General features: G+C 37.0%; 2 long non-coding RNA genes across 2 annotated transcripts in view; both read left to right on the forward strand.

The window, feature by feature from the left end:
• LOC145723573 (uncharacterized) overlaps positions 1 to 16,025 on the forward strand; it is a 57,306-nt gene that overhangs the window by 11,840 nt on the left and 29,441 nt on the right. The gene's annotated exons all lie outside the window — the stretch shown is intronic.
• On the forward strand, positions 5,272 to 7,842 carry LOC145723575 (uncharacterized). The gene is made up of 2 exons (XR_014148748.1): positions 5,272 to 5,694; positions 5,785 to 7,842. It is a non-coding gene; the product is annotated as an uncharacterized LOC145723575 (long non-coding RNA).

The following is a 16,025-nucleotide window of genomic DNA, read 5'->3' on the forward strand; positions in this document are numbered from 1 at the left end:
ACAAATTTTAGAATTACTTATTCCAGTTCTGTGAAGAATGCAGTTGGTATTTTGATAGGGATTGCATTGAATCTGTAGATTGCTTTGGGTAATATAGACATTTTAACAATATTAATTCTTCCATTCCATGAGCATGGAATATATTTCCACTTGTTTGTGTCATCTTCAATTTCTTTCATCAATGTTTTATACTTTTCAGAATACAGGCCTTTCACCTCCTTGGTTAAATTCAATTTAATAATTTTAATAATTTTTATTCCTTTTGGTGCAATTGTAAATGGAATTACTTCCTTATTTTCTCATGAAATATGACTCAGCCATAAAAAGAGAATGAAATCTTGCCATTTGCAATAACATGGATGGACCTAGAAGGTGTTACGCTAAGTGTCAGAGAAAGACAAATACCATATGATTTCACTTACTCGTGGAACCTAAAAAACAAAACAAATAAAAGCAAGCAAACAAAAAGCAGAAACAGACCCATAAATACAGAGAACAAACTGATAGTTGCCAGAGAGGAGGAGGATGAGTGGATGTGCAAAATGAGTGAAGGGGAGTGGGAGATACAGGCTTATAGTTATGGAATGAATAAGTCACAGGAATAAAAGGTACAGCATTTAAAAAATGGATGCAAAATTTCTCAACAAGATACTAGCTAATCAAATCCAACAGTACATTACAAAGATGATCAAGTGGTATTTATTCCTGGGCTGAAGGGTGGTTCAGTATCTGCAAATCAATCAACATGATAAACCACATTAATAAAAGAAAGGATGAGAACCATATGATCCTCTCAATAGATGCAGAAAAAGCATTTGACAAAATACAGCATCCTCTCTTGATAAAAACCCTCTAGAAAGTAGGGTTAGAAGGAACATACCTCAACTTCATAAAGGCCATATATGGAAAACCTAGAGCTAACATCATCCTCAATGGGGATGTACTAGATATGTACAATGGGGATGTACAATAGTACTAGAAATCCTAGCCTCAGCAATCAGACAACAAAAAGAAATAAGTCATCCAAATCAGCAAGGAAGATGTCAAACATTCACTCTTTGCAGAAAACATGATACTCTAAGTAGAAAACCCAAAAGACACCACAAAAAAATTGCTAGAACTGATACAAGAATTCAGCAAAGTTGGAGGATATAAAATCAACATACAGAAATCTGTTGCATTTCTATACACCAATAATGAAGCAGCAGAAAGAGAAATAAAGCTGTATTACAAAACTGTAATCATCAAGACAGTATGGTACTGGCACAAAAAGAGACACACAGATCAATGGAACAGAATAGATAACCCAGAAATGGACCCACAACTATATGGTGAACTAATCTTCAACAAAGCATTAAAGCATATCCAATGGAAAAAAGAATCTTCAACAAATGGTGTAGGGAAAATTGGACAGCAACATGCAGAAGAATGAAACTGGACCACTTTCTTATACTATACACAAAGATAAACTCAAAATGGATGAAAGACCTAAATGAGAGACAGGAACCCATCAAAATCCTAGAGGAGAACACAGGCAGCAACCTCTTTGACCTCAGCCATAGCAACTTCTTGCTAGATACATCTCTGGAGGCAAGGGAAACAAAAGCAAACGTGAACTATTGGGACTTCATCAAGATAAAAAGCTTCTGCACAGCAAAGGAAATAGTCAACAAAACTAAAAGGCAACCTATAGAATGGGAAAAGATATTTGCAAATGATATATCAGATAAAGGGCTAGTATCCAAAACCTATAAAGAACCTATCAAACTCAACACCCAGAAAATAAATAATCCAGTTAAGAAAGAACAGAAGACATGAGAAGACATTTCTCCAAAGAAGACATACAAATGGCTAACAGACACATGAAAAAATGCTTAACATTGTTCATCATCAAGGAAATACAAATTAAAAACCATGATGAGATACCACCTCACACCGGTCAGAATGGCTAAAATTAACAACTCGGGAAATAACAGATATTGGCAAGGATGTGGGGAAAGAGAAACCCCCTTACACTGTTGGTGAGAAAGCAAACTGGGGCAGCCACTCTGGAAAACAGTAAGGAGGTTCCTCAAAAGTTAAAAATAGAGCTACCCTATGACCCAGCCACTGCACTACTAAGTATTTATCTAAAGGATACAAAAATACTGATTCAAAGGGGCAAATGCACTCCAATGTTAATAGCAGCTTTATCAACAATAGCCAAATTATGGAAAGAGCCAAAATGTCCATCCATTCAACTGATGAATGGATAAAGAAGATGTGGTATATACATACAGTGGAATATTACTCAGATATCAAAAAGAATGGAATCTTACCACTTGCAATGATGTGGCTGGAAATAAAGGGTATTATGCTAAGAGAAATAAGTCAGAGAAAGACAAATACCATATGATTTCACTCATATGTGGAATTTAAGAAACAAAACAGATGAATATAGGGGAAGGGAAGGAAAAATAGAATAAGATAAAAACAGAGGGAGGCAAAGTGTAAGAGACCCTTACTTATAGAGAACAAACTGCGGGTTGCTGGAGGGGAGGTGGGTAAGGGGATGGTTTAAATGGGTGATGGGCATTAAGGAGGGCACTTGATGTAATGAGCACTGGGTGTTATATGTAAGCGATGAATCATTAATTCTACTTCTGAAACTAATACTATACTATATGTTAACTAACTTGAATTTAAATAAAATCTTGGAAGAAAAAAAGAGATATTGCGGTTTTGGCAGAGGGATAAACACATAGATCAGTGGAACTAAATAGAGAACTCAGAATAGACTGCAAAAATATGTGCAACTGATTTTTGAGAAAGATGTACAAGCAATTCAATGAAGAAGGAAGGATAGCCTTTTCAATACATGGCATTGGAACAATTGGACATCTATAAGCAAAAAAAAAAAGATGGACTTCAACTTTTTGCAAAAATTAACTAAAAATGGATTATGGACTTAAATGTAAAACAGAGAAGGAAGAAAGGGTTTCAGTAATAGAAGCTAAACTATAAGTACAAAAGTGAATAAACACAATTTATAATAAGCTAAGAGTGATAAAAAGGGAAAAGGAATTTTTTAAATTATACATAAAAGAGTTTAAAAAGATTTATGAACAGTAGCATATATTGAGGAGTATTAAAGAAGATCCAACATACGGCTAAAAGGAGTTCCTAAATAAAGGAAACTAAAGCGAGGGAACAGAACAAATATTAAAAACTATAATTCAATAAAGTAATCCTGAAAATTTTTAAAGGCTTGAAATTGCATGTTGAAGGATCATATCCTTCATAATACTGGAAAATGTCACACCAGAATGGTCATGACGAAGATAAACTGTATTTAAATTACTGTACTCTAAAGAAAAAGAAGAAATCCTTCAGGTATTGAAGCCAAAAAAACAAGTGGCTCATATGGGAAATAAAATATTTGGCATTAATTCATTGTACCAAAAAAATAATAGAAGCAATTTTGAGATAATCAGAAAAGGAAATGTCACCCAAGGATTTTATATCTAATAAAACTGAACAAACTATCATCAGTGTGCAAAAACTCAGGGAATATCATTTCCATTAGCCCTTCCTGAAGAAACTTATTAATTCATGAACTTCAAAGAACCAAAATAACTAGAGACATTAACATAAGTACAGGTAATGAGCATTAAATATATAGTTCCTCTTAGAACTAAGACTAAATGAGGACCCTTATCTCATACCATATATAAAACATAACTCAAAAATGCATCAAAGGGGCAACAGTTTGCATTCCCACCAACAGTGCATGAGGGATCCTTTTTTAGCATGTCCTCACCAACACTTGTGGAAAACAGTATGGAGGTTCCTCAAAAAATTTAAAATAGAACTACCGTATGATCCAGTAATCACACTAATGAGTATTTACCCAAAGAATACAAAAACACTAATTCAAAAGGATACATGCACCCCTTTTTCTATTGAAGTATTATTTACAATAGTCAAATTATGGAAGCAGCTCAAGTGTCCATCAATAGATAAATGGATAAAGATGTGGTATATATATACAATGGAATATTATTCAGCCATAGAAAGAATGAAATCTTGCCATTTGCAACAGCATGGATGGAGCTAGAGAGTATGCTAGGTGAAATAAATCAGTCAGAGAAAGACAAATGCTACATGATTTCACACATGTGTAGAATTTAAAAAACAAAACAAATGAGCAAATGGAAAAAAAGAGACAAACCAAGAAACAGACTCTTAACTATAGAGAACAGATGGTTAGAGGGGAGATGGGTGAGGGGTGAAATAGGTGATGGAGATTAAGAGTACACTTACCATGATGAGCACTGAGTAATATATGGAATTGTTGAATCACTGTATTGTATACCCGAAACTAATATAAGACTGTATGTTAAAAAATAAAAATAAAGCTCTCTAGCTGTGAAAAAAATGCATCAAAGACCTAAATATAAGAACTAAAACTAAGAAATGCTTTGAGAAATCATAGCTATCCATCTATATGACCTTGAATGAGGCAATGGTTTCTTAACAATGACATCTAAAGCACAAGCACCAAAGAAAGCATAGATACATTGGACACCATCAAAATTTAAAATTGTTCAAAAGACAGATCAAGAAAATGAAAAGACAATCCACAGAAAGAGGAAAAGGGTTTATAAATCATATATCTGGTAAGAGTCTAATGCCCAGAATACATATATGTTTTTAAAACTCTTGCAGCCCAACAATAACAAAACAACCCAATTGAAAAAGGAGCAAAGGGTCTGAACTGAAATTTCTCCAGAGAACATATAGAGGTGACCAATAAGTGCATGAAAAGATGTTCAACATCATCAGAAGTTAGGGAAATGCAGGTCAAAGCCACAATGAGATACCACTTCGTAGCCACTAAAAAGGCTATTATCAAACTGGCGGACAGTAACAGCTCTCGGCAAGGTTATGGAGAAATGGAAGCATTGTCCATGCAGGTGGGAATATAAATGGTGCAGCCACTCTGGAAAACCACTTGCCAGTTTCTCAACATGTTCAGCTTAAAGTTACCATATGACTCAGCAATTCCACTCATAAGTATATACCCAAGAGAAACCAAAAACGTATTTTTTTTTAAAGATTTTGTTTATTTATTTGACAGAGAGACAGCAAGAGAGGGAACACAAGCAGGAGGAGTGGGAGAGGGAGAAGCAGGCTTCCCGCCGAGCAGGGAGCCCGATGTGGGGCTTGATCCCAGGACCCTGGGATCATGACCTGAGTCGAAGGCAGACGCTTAACGACTGAGCCACCCAGGCGCCCCCCAAAACGTATTTTTTACACAAAAACTTGTACATGAACATTGATAGCAGTGTTGTTATGCACCATTACCAAAAAAATGGCAGCAACCTAAAAAGCCCCATCTGATGACTGCACAAACGAAATGTGGTATATCCAAACAGTGACATCATTTTTAGCCATAAAAAGGAATGTTGTACTGATAAGTGCTACAGTAGAGAGGAACTTTGAAAACATTATGCCATGTGAAACAAGCCAATCAAAAAAGATCACGTATTGTATCATTCCACCGATACAAAATGTCCAGAAGAGTCAAATCCATTGAAACAGACAATAGCTTAGTGGTTGCCAAGGGCCGGGGGAAAGGAGAAATGGGAGTTTCTGCTAATGGGTACAGGTTTCTTTTTTCAGTTGATGAAAATGTACTAAAATTCGTTAAAGGTGGTTGCATACCTTTATGAGCACATTAAAAACTACTGCATTGCATACTTTTTTCAGTTGATGAAATACATTTTCATCAATTCGTTAAAGGTGGTTGCATACCTTTATGAGCACATTAAAAACTACTGCATTGCATACTTTAAAAGGGTACCAATGGAATGTGGATCACCACATCAAAAACCAATGATGTATTGTATGGTGACTAACATAACATAATAAAATTTAAAAAAATAAAAAATAAAAAAATAAAATTACATGAATTATGTTTCAATTAAGCTGTTATATTTTAAAAGACCAAATGAGTGTTAAAAAGAGTACTGGTTTTATGCTCTGTTACAGACTGAATGTTTATATCCCTCCAAAAGTCATATTGCTGAAACCTAATCCCCAATGTGATGATATTTGGAGATGAGTGCCTGTGGGACACCTCTGCCGGCATGAGTGGAATTAGTACCCTTCTAAAAGAGACCCCAGAGAGCTCCCCTTCTGCTATGTGAGGACACAGCAAGAAGATAGCCATCTATGAACTAGGTAGCAAGCCCTCACCAGGCACTGATCTGCTGGTGCCTTGATCTTGGAATTCCAAACTCCAGAACTGTGAGAAATAAATGTCTGTTGTTTATAAGGCACTCAGTCTATGGTATTCCCCTACAGCAGCCTAAATGAAAACATGACAATGTAGATATAATACAGCTATTAAAAAAAAAAAAACTGGGGTTGAAAGGGGAAAGCAAATGCAAAAATTTCAGCTACTCTCAATAATTAATTGGTTGTGGTAGTATTCACATTATTATGATGAGACCTTTTGCTGTGTAATTCTGGATTAAGTAAATGAGGAATTATGGGTTATTCTAGTTATACCATCCCTTGTGTCCTTTCCTAGAGGAAAGAAGTTAGAGATATAATATAGGCGAAGTTACATAAAATTCCTATAGTCCTGAATCTGAATGGGAAATAGCAGTATGAATTCATGAGATATCTTGTTTATGTGTGTAGCTATGTGTGTGTGTGTGTGTGTGTGTGAGTTACTTAACTCTGTCCACTAAAAATCATAGAAACAATGACCAACCCAGTAGCAATAAACATCCCTAGGACCCTGATTATTGTCTCGAAATACCATTTCTCAATTTAAAAAAATGGCTGATCCCAGGCTTGGGATCATATCAGATAGCAAAAACACTAGAAAATACTAGTAGAGCAATGCCAAAAGGATTCAGGAGTTGATTTTAGATGTTCCTACTTGGTAAAGATGGGGAAATTTGAATGTCAATAAGGATACTCACTGAAATGCATTAAAAACCATCAAATATGTTTAAAATCCATAGTTCATAATGGTATCTTTAAAATCAACTCATTGGTTGTTAGAGATGAAAGGGACAAAACTCATTATCTTAAAAACTGGCAAAGAACAAGAAAATAATTAGGCATTTGTTCCTCTTTTCCTATATGAAATGTTCTATTGGGCAACCAGATAATAGATGAGGAGAAGTATCATTTTATAAAAATATCCCAATCAATAGTTGAAAAAGAAATATTGGATTAAAATATCACCTTTTTGCAACTCACAATGTGTAGATATACTCAGGGAACACTAACAGCTGCTGTCATAAAAAAAGAGTGAAACCCAGACATGATGTGCCTCCTGATGAAAGAACATATCAGTTATGTCCTGAGATAGGGTTGAGCCTGACTCTAATCCAGTCTCTGGATCCAGCTGCCAACTTGCAGGAAACCCAGAAGGCAGAGTAACATGGTTGAACTGCACCACGAGAATGCAGGAGTTGGCATTCTCAGTAAAACCTGGACTGCCAGACAGCCTGAGTTCTTCAACAGATAAACTGTAGAGAAAGGAAAAAGATGGAGGGGAAACCTATAGATTAAAAGAGATTTGACAGACATATTAAATTTTCTTAAATGGGCAAGAATAAACTGTAGTGTCTAGGGATAGATACTTGCTTGGAGGAGAAGGAAGGGGCTGCCATTAGGATAGGGCACATGGAGGGAATTCTGAGATAGCTGGCAGTTTAATTTCTTGACCTGGGGAGGGGGTTACAAGGCTACTCACCTTAAAATAATTTATCTAACCCTCCACTTGATTTGTGTGGATTTCTAGATCTGTTTTACTGTGCCATAAAAAGGTTTTTAAAATCCGCCCCCTCCCCCGAAGCATGTTTATTTACAATTTCAGGTGAAAACTTCCATTCTTGGCTTGTCCAAGTTCATCACGACTCCTATTCCATGACTTTTGTGCCTGTATTTGAGAGTAAGTTTTTAAACAACTCAATTTTGCATCTGACATCACGGAACAAAGATGTATGTCCTGTTCTTCTCGAATATGCCTCTGTGCATCTTCATTCATCTTGGATAAGTGGCTGCATATCATCTTCCAGATGGTGCTTGACAAGCAAACCCTTTGTATAATGAAAGGAAACTGTGGCACTGAACACCTCATTCAGGTTTCTCTCACCACTACTGCACCTTTTAGATACTAGAATAGACTGTCTGCCCCACTGCAGATTTATCACTATTTGGATGTCAACTCTTTATTCCTCCCAGACTTAATCTGCAGCAGATTACTCAAAATAGGCAGCTGTGATACAGAGAGTGAAAAGAACAGCAGGCTTGGAATGAATACCCCTGGCTCAACCAGCGACTCTTTGTAGCTATGTGATCAGGGGCAGGCCACTTGATATTCCTGCACCTGTTGCCTCATCTGGAAAGTGGGGGTGATCCACGGGGTCTCATGAAGCTTCAGTAAGGTAATGAATAGAAAAGCAGCTTGTGGACTCTACAACTCAATGGTGCCTTCATCACTCCTACACAGCTCACTTGCAATGAATTTCTTTCTCTCTGTCATCACCTATGACCCTATAATGGGTCACATTATGACTCTGCCCCATCAGATACAAAATAATGACCGAAAGGCTCAGAGCCTCCAGGAAGCCAAGGATTGGAGACATAGAGTCTTGGAATGTGAAGGCCTCAGGGGGTCTCAGAGCCATCTGACCCTGAGTGGCATGTTGTGTCCCTTCTAAGGAGCCCCAGGATTCCACAGCCAACTTCAATGGCTGCTTTAGGGCCCAGAAGGAGAAGCCCACAAGACTCTGACTGCCACTGCTACTTCCTTCTGAGCAGTTCTACATCATCAAATCTATTCCTTGGTGCTCTATGTAAGAGTTCATTTTACAGGTTCTGAAGAACAATAAAACAACAACAGAAATGTATCTGTTCTAATTCTCATTTTGCAAATAAGAATAAAGACCTAGAAAAGGTAAGAGACTCATTCAGCATCTTTTTTTTAAGTTTTTATTTTAATTCCAGTTAGTTAACAGTGTTATATTAGTTTCAGGTGTACAATATAGTGATTCAATAATTCCATGTGTCACCCTGTGCTCATCACAACAAGTGCACTCTTTATCCCCATCACTTACTTCACCCATGCCCCCAACCATCTCCCCTCTGATAACCATCAGTTTGTTCTCTATAGTTAAGAGTCTGTTTCTTGGTTTGCCTCCCTCCCTCTCTCTCTCTTTTTTATTTTCCTTTGCTCATTTGTTTTGTTTCTTAAATTCCACATATGGGTGAAATCATATGGTATCTGTCTTTCTCTGACTGACTGATTTCACTTAACATTATACTCTCTTAACATTATATTCTCCATCCACGTGGTTGCAAATGGCAAGCTTTCATCCTTTTTTATGGCTGAGCAACATTCCATTGTGTATATATATATATATATATATTATACATATCTTCTTTATCCATTCATCAATCGATGGACACTTGGGCAGCTTCCATATCTTGGCTACTGTGAATAATGCTGCTATAAACACAGGGATGCACGTATCACTTCCAATTAGTGTCTTTGTATTTTGGGGGTAAATAGCCCGTATTGCGATTGTTGAATTGTAGGGTAGCTCTATTTTTTAACTTTTTGAGGAATCTCCATACTGTTTTCCACAGTAGCTGTACTAGTTTGCATTCCCACCACCAGTGCACAAGTGTTCCTTTTTCTCCACATACTCACCAACACTTGTTGTTTCTTGTTTTGTTGATTTTAGCCATTCTGACAGGTGTGAGGTACTATCTCATTGTAGTTTTGATTTGCATTTCCCTGACGGTGAGTGATGATGAACATCTTTTCATATTTCTGTTGGCTATCTGTATGTCTTCTTTGGAGAAATGTCTATTCGTGTCTTCTGCCTATTTTTAATTGGATTTTTTTGTTTCTTGGGTGTTGAGTTTATAAGTTCTTTAAAAGCATTTTTTAAAATTATTTATTTATTTATTTGAGAGAGAGAGAGTGCACGTGCAAGTGGGGGCAGGGGGAGAGGGAGAGGGAGAAGCAGACTCCCCACTGAGCAGGGAGCCCGACTCAGGCTCAATCCCAGGATCCCGAGATCATGACCTGAGCTGAAGGCAGACCCTTAACAGACTGAGCCACCCAGGCACCCTGAGTTTTAAAAGTTTTTTATATATTTTAGACACTAACCCTTTATCAGATATGTCATTTGCAAATATCTTCTCCCATTCTGTAGGTTGCCTTTTAGTTTTGTTGATTATTTCCTTCATAGTGCAGAAGCTTTTTATTTTGATGTAGTCCCAATAGTTTATTTTTGCTTGTTTCCCTTGCCTCAGAAGACATATCTAGAAAAAGTTGTTATGGCTGATGTTAAAGAAGTTACTGCCTGTGTTGTCTTCTAGGATTTTTATGATTTCAGGTCTCACATTTAGATATTTAATCCATTTTAAATTTATTGTTGTGTATGGTATAAGAAAATAGTCCAGTTTCATTCTTTTGCATGTTGCTGTCCAGTTTCCCCAACACCTTTTGTTGAAGAGACTTTTTCCCATTAGATATTCTTTCCTGCTTTATCAAAGATAAATTGGTCATATAGTTGTGGATTTATTTCTGGGTTTCCTATTCTATTGCATTGATCTATGTGATTATTTTTGTGCCAGCACCATACTGTTTTGATTACTACAGCTTTGTACTTTGTAATATACCTTCAAGTCTGTAATTGTGATGCCTCCAGCTTTGCTTTTCTTTTTCAAGTTTGCTTTGGTTATTCAAGGTCTTTTGTGCTTTTGTAAATTTTAGGATTGTTTGTTCTAGTTCTGTGAAAAATGCTGGTCGTATTTTGATAGGGACTGCATCAGATTTGTAGAATGCTTTGGGTAGTATAGATATTTTAACAATATTTGTTCTTCCAATCCATGAGCATGGAATGTCTTTCCATTACTTTGTGTCATTTTCATAGGATTTTTATAGTTTTCAGAGTACAGGTCTTTCACCTCTTTGGTTGAGTTTATTCCTAGGTATCTTATTATTTTTGTTACAATTGTAAATAAGATTGTTTTCTTTATTTCTCTTTCTGTTGCTTCATTATTGATGTATATGTACAGGATTTTGTGTCCTGAGACTTTACTGAATTTGTTTATCAGTTCTAGTAGCTTTTTGGTCAGGTCTTTGGGTTTTCTATATCATGTCATCTGAAAATAGTGAAAGTTTAACTTCTTCCTTATTGATTTGGGTGCCCTTTATTTCTTTTTGTTGTCTGCTGTGACTGGACTTCTAGTAGTTTGTTGAATAAAGGTGGTAAGAGTAGACATCCTTGAGTTGTTTCTGACCGTAGGGGAAAAGCTCTGTTTTTTCCCCATTGAGGATGATACTAGCTGTGGGTCTTTCATATATGGTCTTTATTATGTTGAGGTATGTTCCCTCTAAACCTATTTTCTGGAGGGTTTTTATCATGAATGGATGTTGTGCTTTGTCAAATGCTTTTTCTGCATCTATTGAAATTATCATATCATTCTTATCCTTTCTCTTACTGATGTGATGTATCACTTTGATTGATGTGCAAATATTGAACCACCCTGGCAACCCAAGAATAAATCCCACTTAATCATGGTGAGTGATTTTTTTCATGTATTGTGGATTTGGTTTCCTAGTATTTTGTTGTGAATTTTTGCATCTATGTTCATCAGAGATATTGGCCTGTAATTCTCTTTTTTAGTTGTGTCTTTATCTAGTTTTGGTATAAGGTAATGCTGGCCTCATAGAATGAATTTGCAAGTTTTTCATTCTTCTATTTTTTGGAATATTTTGAGAAGCATAGGTATTAAATCTTATTAAATGTTCGGTAGGATTCGTCTGTGAAACCATCTCATCTTGTTTGATGGAAGATTTTTGATTACTGATTTAATTTCTTTGTTGGTTATTGGTGTATTCAAATGTTTTATTTCTTCTTGTTTCAGTTTTGTAGTTTATATGTTTCTAGGAATTTATCCATTTCTTCTAAGTTGTCCAATTTATTAGCATATAGTTTTTCATAATATTCTCTTATAATTGCATTTCTGTGTTGTTGGTTGTTATTTCTCCTCTCTCATTTGTAATTTTATTTATTTGAGTCCTTTCTTTTTTTTTCTTGATAAGTCTGGCTAGGTGTTTACCAATTTTATTGATTTTTTTCAGTGAACCAGCTCCTGGTTTCATTTACCTGTTCTATTGGGTTTTTTTAGTTTCTGTACCATTTATTTCTGCTCTAATCTTTACTATCTCCTTCCTTCTGCTGGTTTTAGGTTTTGTTTGTTCTTTTTCTAGCTCCTTTAGGTGTAAGATAAGGTGGTTTGTCTGAGCTTTTTCTTGCTTCTTTAAGTAGGCCAGTATTGCTATGAACTTCCTTCTTAGAACATCCCATAGGTTTTGGACCATCGTATTTTCATTTTCATGTGTTTCCATGTACTTTTTAAATTTCTTCTTTATTTCCTGGTTGAATCACTCATTGTTTAGTAGCATTTTATTTAACCTCCATATATTTGTGGTCTTTCAAGATTTTTTCTTGTGGTTGGCTTCTAGTTTCATAGCATTGTGATCAGAAAAGATGCATGGTATGACTTTGGTCTTCTTGAATTTGTTGAGGATTATTCTGTGGCCTAACATGTGATCTGTTCTGGAGAATGTTGCATGTGTACTTGAAAAGATTATGTATTCTGCTGTTTTAGGATGGAATGTTCTGAATATAACTGTTAAATCCGTCTAGTCCTGTGTGTCATTCAGAGCCATTGTTTCCTTATTGATTTTCTATTTAGATGATCCATCCATTAATGTAAGTAAGGGTGTTAAAGTCTCCTACTATTATTATATTATTATTTATTAGTTCTATTATGTTTGTTATTAACTGTTTTATGTATTTAGGTGCTCCTGTGTTAGGTGCATAAATATTTACAATTGTTTTATCTTCTTGTTGGATTGTCCTCTTTATTATTGTATAGTGTCCTTCTTTGTCTCTTGGTACAATCTTTGTTTTAAAGTCTATTTTGTCTGATATAAGTATTGCTACCCTGGCTTTCTTTTGACATACATTTGCATGATAGATGTTTCTCCAACCCCTCACTTTCAATCTGCAGTGTCTTTTGGTCTAAAGTGAGTCTTTTGTAGGCAGCATATAGATGAATCTTTGAATCCATTTGCATTCAAAGTAATTACTGATAGATATGGGAGTGCCTGGGTGGCTCAATCTGTTAAGTGTCCAACTCTTGATTTCGGCTCAGGTCATGATGTCAGGGCCTGGGATCAAACCCCACATTGGGCTCCATGCTCAGCGGGGAGTCTGCTTGAGATACTCTTTCTTCCTCTCCTTCTGCCCCTCTCTCCACCCATGTGCGCTCTCTCTCTTTTTCTCTCTCTCTCAAATAAGTGGACAAATCTTTCTTTAAAAAAAAGTAATCAGTGAGAGATATGTATTTATTGTCATTTTATTATTTTTGTGGTTGTTTCTGACTATTTTCTATGTTCCTTTCTTGTCTTTCTCTCTTTCGTGGTTTGTTGACTTTCTTTAGTGATGTATTTGGATTTCTTTCTCTTTATTCTTTGCATATTTATTAGTGGTTTTTAATATATGGTTACTGTTAGGTTTGTGTATAACACAACCTGCATATAGCAGTCTGTATTACGTTGATGGTTTAAGTTTGAACCATTCTTTTCTCCTCTCTTCCCATGTTTTAGGTACATATTGTCATATTTTACATCCTTTTATTTTGTGAATTCTTGGACTGATTTTTTACAGAAATATTCATTTTTACTGCTTTTCTGTTTCCTACCTTCATACTGCCACTTTAGGTTTCTCCTTTCCACTCAAAGAGTCCTCTTTAATATGTCTTGCAAGGCTTGTTTAGTGGTCATGAATTCCTTTAGTTTTTGTTTGTCTGGGGAAACTCTTTATCTCTCCTATTTTGAATGATAGCCTTGCCAGATAGGGTGTCCTAGGCTGCAGATTTTTCCCATTCAGCACTTTGAATATATCATGCCACTCTCTTGGGCTTACAAAGTTTCTGCTGAAAAATCCCCAACTAGCCTTATGGGGGTTCCCTTATATGTTACTGTCTTCTTTTGTCTTCATGCTTTTAATTTTTTTTGTTTTTGTTTATCACTATATTTTGCCAATTCAATTGCAATATGTCTTGGTGTGGATCTACTTTTGTTGATTTTGTTGTGAGCTCTCTGTACCTCCTAGATCTAGATATCATTTTCTTTTCCCAGATTAGGGAAATTTTCAGCTATTATTTCTTCAAATAAAATTTCTCCCCCTTTTCTCTCTTTTCTTCTCCTGGGACTCCTAGAATACAAATATTATTATATTTGATGGAGTCACTGAATTCCCTAAGTTTATTCTCATGTTGTATAATAATTCTTTTTCTTTTCATTCAGCTTCATTACTATCCTGTCTTCTAGGTCATTCATTCATTCTTCTGCTTCTTCCAGCCTGCTGTTCATTCCATCCAGCATGTTTCTTATTTCATTTATTGGGCTCTTTATCTCTGCTATGTTATTCCTTAGCTCTGTGTTAAAGGTCTCACTCAGGTCTTCCACTCTTTTCTCTTGAAGTTCAGTGAGTATCTTTATGATTACTACTTTAAATACTCTATCAGGCATGTTACTTATGTCTGTTTTGCTTAGATCTCTGGCTGTGGCCTTGTCCTGTTCTTTCATTTGGGATAAATTCCTCTATCTTCTCATTTTGTCTAAGTCTCTGTGCCTATTTCTGTGCATTAGGGAAATCAGATACATCTCTTATTCTTGAGGGTAATGGCCTTATGAAGAAGAGGTCCTGTAGTGCCCTCCCATGTAGTGTTCCCTATTCCCCACGGCCTGACACTTCTGTGTCTCCAATGTGTGTTGCATGTGCTCCCCTGTTTTGTCCTGGCCACTTTATCCTTAAGGCCAGTCACCTGCAGAGGCTCTCTTTGCCTATTGTGGGCAGGGTTTGGTCCCTGGGCTGAATGTGGTGCATTTTCACTAGGTGTGCTCTGCTCTGCTTATGAAATAAGAACTGTCACCACTACCACCAGAACTGAGGTTCTGCGAAACTTCTGAGTGGGGAGATGAGGTGTGAGCCGGGGTTTGGCCAGTCTCCTGGAGGGGGTCTGCTGTGCTGGGACTGAGCCAAGCCTGACTTGGAGGGGCATTTCCACCAGAGTGTGGGGAGTAGGGCTTGGGGCAAGCAAGGTACATAGCAAGTGAGCTCCACATTGGTTCCTGCAGGAAGGCCTGTGCTTATGCTGGGAGGTAGGGGAAGGAAATGGCACTGGCCAGTTTCTTTGTTCTTGGAGTGGTCTGTCGGTAAATGCTGTCTCTCCAGGACACACTCTGAGATGAGTGAATTACCTCCCCACTACGTGCCCCAAGTGCTCTTCAGACCACTGTTTCCATGTTGTACATCCACTGGTTGTTTGCCTGCCTTCTCTCCAAGAGCAGCGCTATGCCTTCTGGGCTTTAACGCAGCCAACCCTGCTGACCTTTAAAACTCCAGGCTTTAAGCCCTGCTGGTTGCCAGAAGTCACAAAATTTATCCCCTTTCACTTTCCAAGCCAGTTACTGGGGGGATTCCATTTCCCTGGGAGCTGTCTTGTGTGCTAGTCTGTCTCTTGCCCTTCTCCATAACCATGGCTCCCTCTCCATTACAGCAGCCATGATCCATTTCTCTCCCAAACCATGTCTCCATACTTCCTGCCTTCTTCTATGTAGCCTCTTCTCTCCCTTTAGTTATGGAGTTTGTTCTGCCAGTCTTAAGGTCAATTTCTGGAGTATTTAGGATGATTTGATAGTCATCTAGTTATATTCATGACAAGAGGTGAGCCTCCTACTCTGCTGCCATCTTCCAACTTCTCTCATCCAGCCTTTCAGCTAGTGACAGGAAGAACTGTGGCCAGAATGTAGTTCTTCTGGATTCTATGCCAGCATCCATTCCACCAAGTCTCTCTCTGTGGTGCCTCCAGGGTTCCGTATTGGCCTTATGGATAAGAAACAGAACTAGCAGCTGGGCAACCAA

Source organism: Leptonychotes weddellii, chromosome 9, assembly GCF_054177405.1.
Source record: "Leptonychotes weddellii isolate Sample4059 chromosome 9, ASM5417740v2, whole genome shotgun sequence".
Taxonomy (NCBI): Eukaryota; Metazoa; Chordata; class Mammalia; order Carnivora; family Phocidae; genus Leptonychotes; species Leptonychotes weddellii.